The sequence below is a fragment of the Apteryx rowi genome, unplaced genomic scaffold (genome assembly GCF_003343035.1).
Source record: "Apteryx rowi isolate R43461 unplaced genomic scaffold, aptRow1 scaffold_33, whole genome shotgun sequence".
NCBI lineage: Eukaryota > Metazoa > Chordata > Aves > Apterygiformes > Apterygidae > Apteryx > Apteryx rowi.
Genome location: NW_020449752.1, coordinates 3,697,385 through 3,706,011, shown reverse-complemented (window position 1 = coordinate 3,706,011; position 8,627 = coordinate 3,697,385). Strand labels below are relative to the sequence as shown.

Here is an 8,627-nt window from a genome sequence, read left to right as displayed (position 1 = left end):
AAAAAAAAAAAAAAAAAAACCAACTTTCATGTGGGTCAAAAAGCCACATTCTGATTATTGCGAGAGATGGAGCTGACAGGAAAAAATAAAATAAAATAAAAATGAAAAAAAGAAAAAAGCCCCACGCCGCTAGGCGCTTCCCAAGGCCCGCTCCGGCTCCCRGGGGCCGGCGGCAGCTCCCTCTCAGTCAGCACGTCGCGGCCGCAGCGCCGGAGCACGCTGCCCCGGGAGGGCCGGCACGCGGGGCCGTGCCGCGCGCCTCCTCCCTGCCCCAGCGGGACGCGACCGGCACCTCGCGCTGGGAACGCCGAGCGGCGGATTCGCCCCCTGCCCGGCCCACGCGATGCCCCTCCGTCCCTCCATCCATCGCTCCATCCATCCCACCTCCGCCGGCCGCTTGCAGAGCGCCTTGGACTCGCGCCAAATACGTTAAAGGGGTCCGGGGGGGGGAAGGGGGCATGGGGAGGGGAGCGTTGCTCAGCTTTTGACCCAGCATCCAGCTCCTTTCGTCAAACCCGCATCCCCCCCTGCCCCGTGCCATCGCCCGCCGGGAAAGCGCGACGACGCACATAACCCACGTGGAGCCGATTTAAAGCCCGCTCCACGCGAGGGGAGGCAGGTCCTGCGTCAACAAGCTCCGTGGCCTTCCGCAGGAAAGGTCCCCTCCRTCCCACGGGAGGGCACGTGCGAGCAACGCCAACGTCGGGGACGCCGGGCGAGAGGGGGACGAGCGAGCGGGGCTCGAATAATAAGGTTTTCTCGGCACCTAAGGCGGAGGCCTCTGCCTCTTCTGGCATTATAGGAGAAATTACACAGCTGGAGCATCCCGGCTGTCCCGAGACTTGTCTCTGCCCCTCCTGCTTCCCTGCGGAGAGGGTGCCGCCCTGCAACATCTGCAACGGGCTTCGAGCAGCTCAAGCCAAGAGGGTGACCCCTAAAATCTGCAATTAAGCTGCAAGGCGCTTCGGAGGGAACCGAAGATGCAAACATCCAGGCGGCCACGCAACGCCGCCGGCCTCCGAGGTTATCCCCGAACCCCGGCTGCCCACAGGGGATTTTCCTCCCTGGGAAAGCGAGCTTCTATTTATCCTTTGCGCTTGCAAGCAGCTGAGCTTCAGGAGGGTGTTTTCCTGGCGGCTCGCGGTCCTCTACGGGCTGCGCGGTTGCAGGAACCGCACGCACGCCCGCGCTAGCGCGGCGCCCCGGCTTTTTGCAAGCGCCAGGTATAGGCTGAACACGGAGAGCGGCCCGGAGCAGGCCAGCAGCAGGCGTCCGCGGCGATTCGAGGCGTGCCAAAAAGTTGTGCACCATCAGCGAGGCCAGGGGAGGGGACAAGGAAAAAGGTACCGCCTGCAGCTACAGCCAGGCTTGCTCCGATGACTCGAGAGCCGTCACGTGGGAGAAGACCAAAGGGGTTAAGACCAGGCCCCAAATTTTTGCCCGTTGAGTGGTGAAAAAACAAGAAAAAGTGTGGTTTCATTTCGCAGTTGAGAAAGAGGCRAGCGATGGCATCGCACCCTGCGTTGGCTTCCCCTGCAGAGCTAAGCAAGCCCARAGTCACTGCTCACTCCGCGCCACCCACCACATTTGGCCAGGGAACAGACTAACTCAGAGCACTTTTGAACGCAAGCAGCGATAGCTTTGTCCCCGTCTAAACATAGCCGGTCTTGCAGAAATTCAGGTTTTGCATGCAAACATTTGCAGACTGTTAGCGTTACAGCCATAAATCCACTCTGGCACGTGCTCGTGGATCCAGCGGGTCTCGCGATGCAGACGCTGAGCCTTTCAACAAGGCACAAACTGAAACCACCCCCATATTTTTATCTGCCTTCCCTTTGGAGCAGGCATTGAACTTGGCATCCCCTCCGGACAGGGGCTGCTCCCTGGTTCAAGGAGACATTCAGGCAGGTAAAGCGACTTGCAGATCTGCACACTTTCACGTCATTACCACCAGGGCCGAGAGGGGTCACGGGCACGTGGGCAGGCGCCGACCCTCGAACTTGGGTTACGGCAGAACGGAGCTGACCTGCAGGCTGAGCGTAAGGGGACGTAGAGCGGCGCAGGCACCAGCTTGCCCGGGGTCACCTCCGCAGCCAGGACAACCGGAGAGCCGCCGTCTCTGGAGCCATCTCATGATTTTGTGATCGCTAGGAGCAAAAGTCAAATCCGCAGAAAGCCAGCCCAGCCGTTTTGAGCTAAAATAAAGCCTCTTTAGGGACTCAAGTGGCCCCCCAAATTCCACTGCACCTGGGAAAAATGTAGGAGCTTGCAAGAGAATCAATAAATATTTATTGTTTAACCAGCAGTATTTTGACTGGAGATGTAAGCATGGCCTGATGCCAGTGAAACCAGAGCCTTCTTGGCCAGCACTGCAAACAAATTTTTTTCTGTATCTAGTTGGAAGATTATAAACTACACAGTGAAGAAAAAAAAAGCAACACAAGCAACACAAGGCAGTGGGCAGCTTAGTCACGGAAGAGGAACAAAAGAGCTGAGATGCACAACTATGTCGTGGGTAAAAGGAAAAAAGAAGAGGGATGCAGGCCCAATTTTTGGCAGCGAGACAACTGTGCAGTTCCTATCAGCTAAAGATTTGCCCCGCTGGCTCCCGCAGCGCTGAGGCTTTTCGTTGGATCAGAGCGTGCATCCCGGGCTTCAGTGCAGCTACGCCGATCCGCACAATTTCCGTGGGGATSCCCACGCTCACAGCGCAATGAATAGTCAGTACCTGGCTGCAGGGGCCTTTTGCTGCCCAAGCAAAGCAGATCATCCCGTCCTCCTTCCCTCCGGTTATCCCGCCAGGCTCACAGGTCCTCCGCAGAGCAAACTTTGCGGCCTGTAAGGTGCCAGCAGCTCCATCTCCTGGATCTGTTCCAGGGATAGCAACGGCAACGGCTTTCCTGAAGTCGTGCAATCTGCTCACCTGCGGCAGTTCACGTGCCAGCGCAAGTACCAGCTGGTGGTGCAAAAAGGAGAAGCCCCTCTTTCCTGGTTTGGGACGAATCCATCTGGGTTTGTTCTTCTCTTCCCTTCCAAAAATCCTAGCTGATACTGTACAACTAAAAACAGCCATTCCGGATGACAGATGTACAAGGTTACATCACTAACCAATTTTCAGAAAAAAGGCTGGTCTTGCTCACACCTACCTCTTCCCCCAAGTGCCTGAGTCGTATCTGCTCTCATCCACACAGTAACCGCTGGAGGACAGCAAGCCACCTTCGATTCTGCCTCCAGCATCAAACTGGCACCTCGAGGTCTATCTGCAGGACTTCAGCCACTGGAGGTAAACGGGAGCTCGCTTTGGCRGATTGGAGCTTGCAAAGCTCGGAGGCTCCGGGCCACCAGCAGAAGCAGGTGGAGCTCCGTGATGGAGCCCACGCGTGGGCCATCGCACACTAAGGACAGATACGCACCGTCCCCTCCCGCTCGGACCAAGGGCGCTTGCTTCTCGGCTYGCTCGCGCAGTCAGGGGCATCGCCCAGACTTTTAACTCTGCGCGCAAAGCAGCGCCTTCGCGAYGCACGGCCGGTTCCCAAAGCCCACGGCCCAGCGCACCCGCTCTGGCTACTTGCCGCCTGCCTGCCAGCAACGTGCTGGGGCTTTGGGACGGCGGGACGGCATACAACCCCCCTGTCAGCTCCCTTCGGAGCGCTAAAGCGCAGCATTCCTGCAGCGGACCGCGTTATCCCTTCGTTTCATCAGGCCTATCAAAGCATAGCGCACCGTAATTACATGGCAAATTAGAGGCCGCTTCATGTAACTACACTGTAATTACACAGTTGTTACATGGTTCGGGGAGTTTAGGCTGAAAAAAGGGGAAGGAAGGGGGCTTTGGTCCTTTTCTTTGGAAATATCCCCTTTAGTCAGYGTATCCCCGTAGGAATGCGTGGAAGAAGGACGTCTGGAGCAACAGCAAACACCATCGTGTTAAGTTTGTGTTTGTCAGGTTTGCATCGGCTTCCCTCTTTTCACAGCTTTGCCCCAGAAGCTGCCCCGACAGCAAGGTGGAGATCATGGGAAGCAGGGGCAGCCAGTCCCCTCCCTGCCTGGGAAGTGCCCATTCCCCCATCCTAGGCRGATACCACAGTGATGGGCATTTTGTAAGTGGATAGCAAGGTAATTGCTCTTTTTCAGTTCAAATTCTCACCTCCTCCACAGGCAATCAGCGTTGAAAATGCCACCGGAGCCCAAAGCCCTCAATTTATTAGACTCTCGCTCCTGTTGCCTGATGATTCATCCCGCACAGACRTATCCACAGCCAAAGAGCAGCTCTCACCCTTGACGTTAGTGCAGAAGCAAAAGCTTTCTCTCCACATTCAAAAAGATGTCAGACGTGGCCTGGCCTGAAATCCACTGCCCTGAAATGGCTTCACCTTGCAGGACCTGTTCCCATCCCCACGCCCTGCTGCATTTCTAGTGCAAAAATCTCCAGGCAAATCCACCTTTTCAGAAGAAAAGATGATCCGAGTCACCGTGCAGCACTCTTGTAGCCCCAACCAGCTCAGTGAACCGCTCAGCAAAGAGATGATTCCCCCCTTCTCGGGGAAGCGCCTGTCTCTGCTAAGGGGCCCCATGCTCAGCCCCAGTCCGTTGCATTTCTGCATTAAAAGGCGAGATCCCAGCAAGCAGCATTTATGATTCTGGACAAGAGCCAGGATTCACTGCAAATAATCAGTGCTCTGGGCTTTCACCTTTTTTTTTTTTCCCCTAAGAAATGGGATGTGAAAGGAGAAAAATAATAAATAATCCCAGGGCACAAAGAGCAATCTGGGGCTATTTAGTTGACTCCCAAAGCCTGGGAGTGAAGGCATGTTTGGAAGCTTATGCTCCCTGGATGAGAGAGATGCTGGGGAGCCCTGGCAGCCAGAAGTCACCAAACCCACTCTCAGCGCTCCTGTGCCCTCATTGCACAAGCTGCTCCCCTCTCCTCCGCCTCTCATGCCCTCCCTCGCAGGCCGAACTTGAAAATCCCATCTGAAGACTTGCTTTGAGGACACATTTGGAGCTGTAAAGCACTTTGCCATTTCTCTGCGGCAAGGCACGGTGGCAGAGGGCGTGCACTCGCCAGAGGATTTAAGTACGAACTCCCTTGTCGTCCGCATCCAAAGCGAAGGACAAAGAGAAAAGCGGCCTGGCGAGGGAAAGGGGAAGCCGCATGGCGCAGGCAGGTCCTACACCCAAATATTACGCCGCGCAATGCGGAGAAGCCGGCCACTTCCCCAGACCCCGCAGCAACCGCAGCGGGAGACGCCTTGCTTCGGCCCCGAGCCCCCGCTGTCCCGAGCGCTAGGCGGAGGGAAGGGCTCTTCCCGGCAAAACTGCGCCCCTGGGATGCCTCCCACAGCGGCCCGGGGCAAGCAACGCGCCTGGCTCCCAGCTGTCCGCAGGATGCACGCGGGAAGCACGGAAGCGCAMGAGCCCTTCCTCCTCCCAGCAGCGGGGATTGCTACGCCGCGCGCGCACGGCCCAATTCCTCTTTTCGCGAGTCCAACCCCGGAGACGCACCTATGGCGAAAGGAAGCAGAGGGCAGCGGGAGGCCGCGGAGCCCGGCACCTCTGCCTCCGCATCAGGGCCACCGCAGGAGCCATTTCTGCCTACCTTGCGGGAAGCCCCGGGGCAGCAAGTCAGCAGCTTCATTAGCAAGAAATGTAGTTATCTCTCAGCACTTCAGAGTCCCAATTACAYGCTGCCAGCTTCCAGCAAGGGCCGCGGAGCTGCTTTTAACCCTGACCACAGATAACAAACCGATCTTTGCAGAACCAAAGGAAACAAATCGATTTGCAGAGGGCGGCATTTACCAACTGCAGCATTAAGTTGCCATTAGGGTGGATTTGCACGTTGCTTTGAGTTGCACGGTGTTTTGAGTTTTTACTCCAATGGATAAACTTTTGTTCATTTGTCATTAAAAAAAGCCGGTAAACTAAGTCCCACCAACCCACTGGTGGATCAGTCATATATCTGGAATCAAACCTGATGTTATCATACACTGTGCCAGACCGTTATACCAAAAAAAMCCCCACTCAAATACAGTTTGTGCATCACAGGAGACACCCACCACCATGGCATCTTGGCTCCTGAGCTGCTCACCTCGCTCACGCCTCCTTGTTGGCAACAGCGGGGGGACTCGACTTTGGAAGCTTTGTACAACTTCACATCCCTTTCAAGTTATTTTTAAACCCTCTGGATGCACTGCAGATCCCGGCTAACCTTTACGCCTGGAAGCTGCCTGCACGCGTGGGTTCAGAGGAGAGGGGAGTGTTGCGGTGCGGTTTCACAGGGCATCAGGCACCTGGCACATTAAAGATTTTGCACAGCTGAAAACCTATGGCTGCAAGACTTCTCCCCGCGCGAGGTTAACCCTGTGGACACCGTAAGGACACCGTAAGCAAATCCAGCCRAGCAGCTGGAAGCAAGAAGATGAAACGGGTGGGGACTGGTAATGAATGATGGAGTTGCTGACTTTCTTGCGGACCTGTACACAAACCTGACTAACCGTGGCCAAATCCRGCATCAGATGACTGCTCGCTGCCGTGTAAACAAACGAGCAGCTGGACGCAGGGTATCCTCAGCGAGGCTACGACCCTTTTCAAAAAGAAGAAGAACGGGCACGTTTGGTGGCGGATTCAGCAAAGAGACCAAGGGACGGGTGAGTCCTCGGACGTGGTCCTAACCAGGCACAAGCAGAGAGCGCCTCTGTCCCCCACGCAGGGCATCGTAAGCCAGCCGCATCCATACTGCTTGTCTCAACATTAAATCCAGCCAAGCCAGAAAGCTGCAGCATTCTCCAAAAAAGTTACGGGGGAAATGAGGTTAAGCCAGCTAATTGACAACATTGACCTTTTTGGCTCGCAGCGTTAGTACAACCACCAAAACAGAAGCAACTGCAACTCAAGTCGATAGGGAGTCAGCTCTTTTTTACCTTGCTGGTTTTGTTTTTCAGCGCTCTTCCTGCCAAAGTTTAAACTCGGGGTCAACTCTAAAAATTGCTTGCTGACACAAGAGGCAAAAGAAGGGCTATCGAAGAGAGAAGAAAATGAACTTCAGGCAGCGCGGGACGCAGAGCGCTGCCCTCACTTTAGGCAGAGGCAGTTACGTTAACCCGGGCTCCTGCCCGGGAGCCCCGCACACCCAAACGACAAAGACGCCTCAGTGACATGCCCTCACCCATGCCAGGAGACGTTTAAATTTGAACAGAGACGCTGGCCCGAGCAGAGAAACAAACAAACCCCACATCCTCCCAACCCTGCCCTAGTGACCCAGCCCTTGCTCCCCGCTGCATTTGCTTCCTCGGCAAGCAAGAAGGCGGCAGTCATGACCTGAAGCACAGGATTAAGCCTCCTAAGGTAAAGGTTCTTTTAACCAAAGCCTTAATAAATAGGTCCTTAACTCCGCTGGAGTCAGCGGGAGTCTTTCATTTAACCTGCACAGGGGCTTTTGAGGAGCATTCCCCGCATCCCTAGGCACCGTCAGGTAYTGCATTTCCAACGCTGCCCCTTCAGAGCCCACATCTGAAAGGCAGGAGCAGCTTGGCTGTCAGAAGCACAGAGCGCCCACGGCTTCCTCCTAAAACAGCTATAACGGACCATCAGCTTACGGCCCTGCACACAGGTAACGCAAGGAGATGGGTCCAGTGTGAGACCCTCTCCATCCCTGCAGGAGAAGCCGTGTGGCCGTTCGGTGGCAGACCCCACACGCGTGTGACCCCGGCTAACCCACGCGGGCGCTGGCACACCGGAGCTGCCGGCACACAAAGCTGATCCTCCGCAAGCTGCTATTTTAGCTCCGAGCGCTAACCACTGCGCTGCTCCGGCCCCCCCTTGTACTCCAGCACTCAGCTGTCATTTTATTTCCCACATGCAGCTTGAAACGGTATCAACTGGCAGGGGGGTAGCCCCCCTTCGGGCTTTCCTAGAAACTCGCTAACTGGCGGAGTGCACAGCCCTAACTTTCTTTCATCCACTGCAATTATTTTCTTCAGTGCGCCGGCACTGCGCAAAACAGGAACATCCCCTTCAGCCCAGCGGGAATTASTGCAGGGCAGCAAGGGGACTGCGTTTAACCCTCCCTCGTACCTCCGGGGAGGAAAAGTTTGTCCCTGCAGGCCCKCCTGCGACGGAGGGACCATCCTCTGCCTCAGCAGGAGCCGGGCAGAAGGGAGTTTAGCGCTCGGGGTCAGCAGGCAGCCGAACAACATTAGAATGCAAACAACAGCCCTTCTGATGGTAAAGGCTCCGCTATTAGCGTTAACCACAGGCAGCGGGAGCTAAGCGTATCGCTAGCACAGTTTAAAAAAAAAAGCACGCCTCGTTTCAGCAACGCATCTTCTGCGGTGACTTCAGCACCTCTCGTCCAGCAACTTCGCCAGCCCTTGAGCGGCCAAAAAAAAGGAAAGAAAGATTTCTATATTTTTTCCCAAGGCAAAAGAAAAAAAAGAAAAAAAAGAAAAAAAAGAAAAAAAAAAAGAAAGAAAAAAGAAAAAAGGGAAAAAAAAATCAAAGCAGCGGGCTTTTCTGGTTGAAACGCGGTACACTCGTAGCGCGCAGAGGAGGTGCCGCTCCGGCGCCGTTCCCCGAACCGCTCGCACCGCACGGCACAGCCGCGAAGGGGGGGCCCCGCGGCCCCGGGG

The 8,627-nt window shown here is 55.6% G+C and overlaps 1 protein-coding gene across 3 annotated transcripts in view; it reads right to left on the bottom strand.

Moving 5' to 3' along the window:
- Positions 1-8,627, bottom strand: part of ETS1 (ETS proto-oncogene 1, transcription factor) — a 73,075-nt gene that overhangs the window by 40,259 nt on the left and 24,189 nt on the right. The window contains exon 1 of one of the 3 annotated variants that reach the window (XM_026071740.1): positions 4,148-4,242. The exons of the other annotated variants lie outside the window; for them this stretch is intronic. The gene's annotated coding sequence lies outside the window, so the exon portion shown is untranslated. Of the gene's footprint in view, positions 1-4,147; positions 4,243-8,627 lie in introns of those variants that run through there. 3 annotated transcript variants of the gene reach the window in all.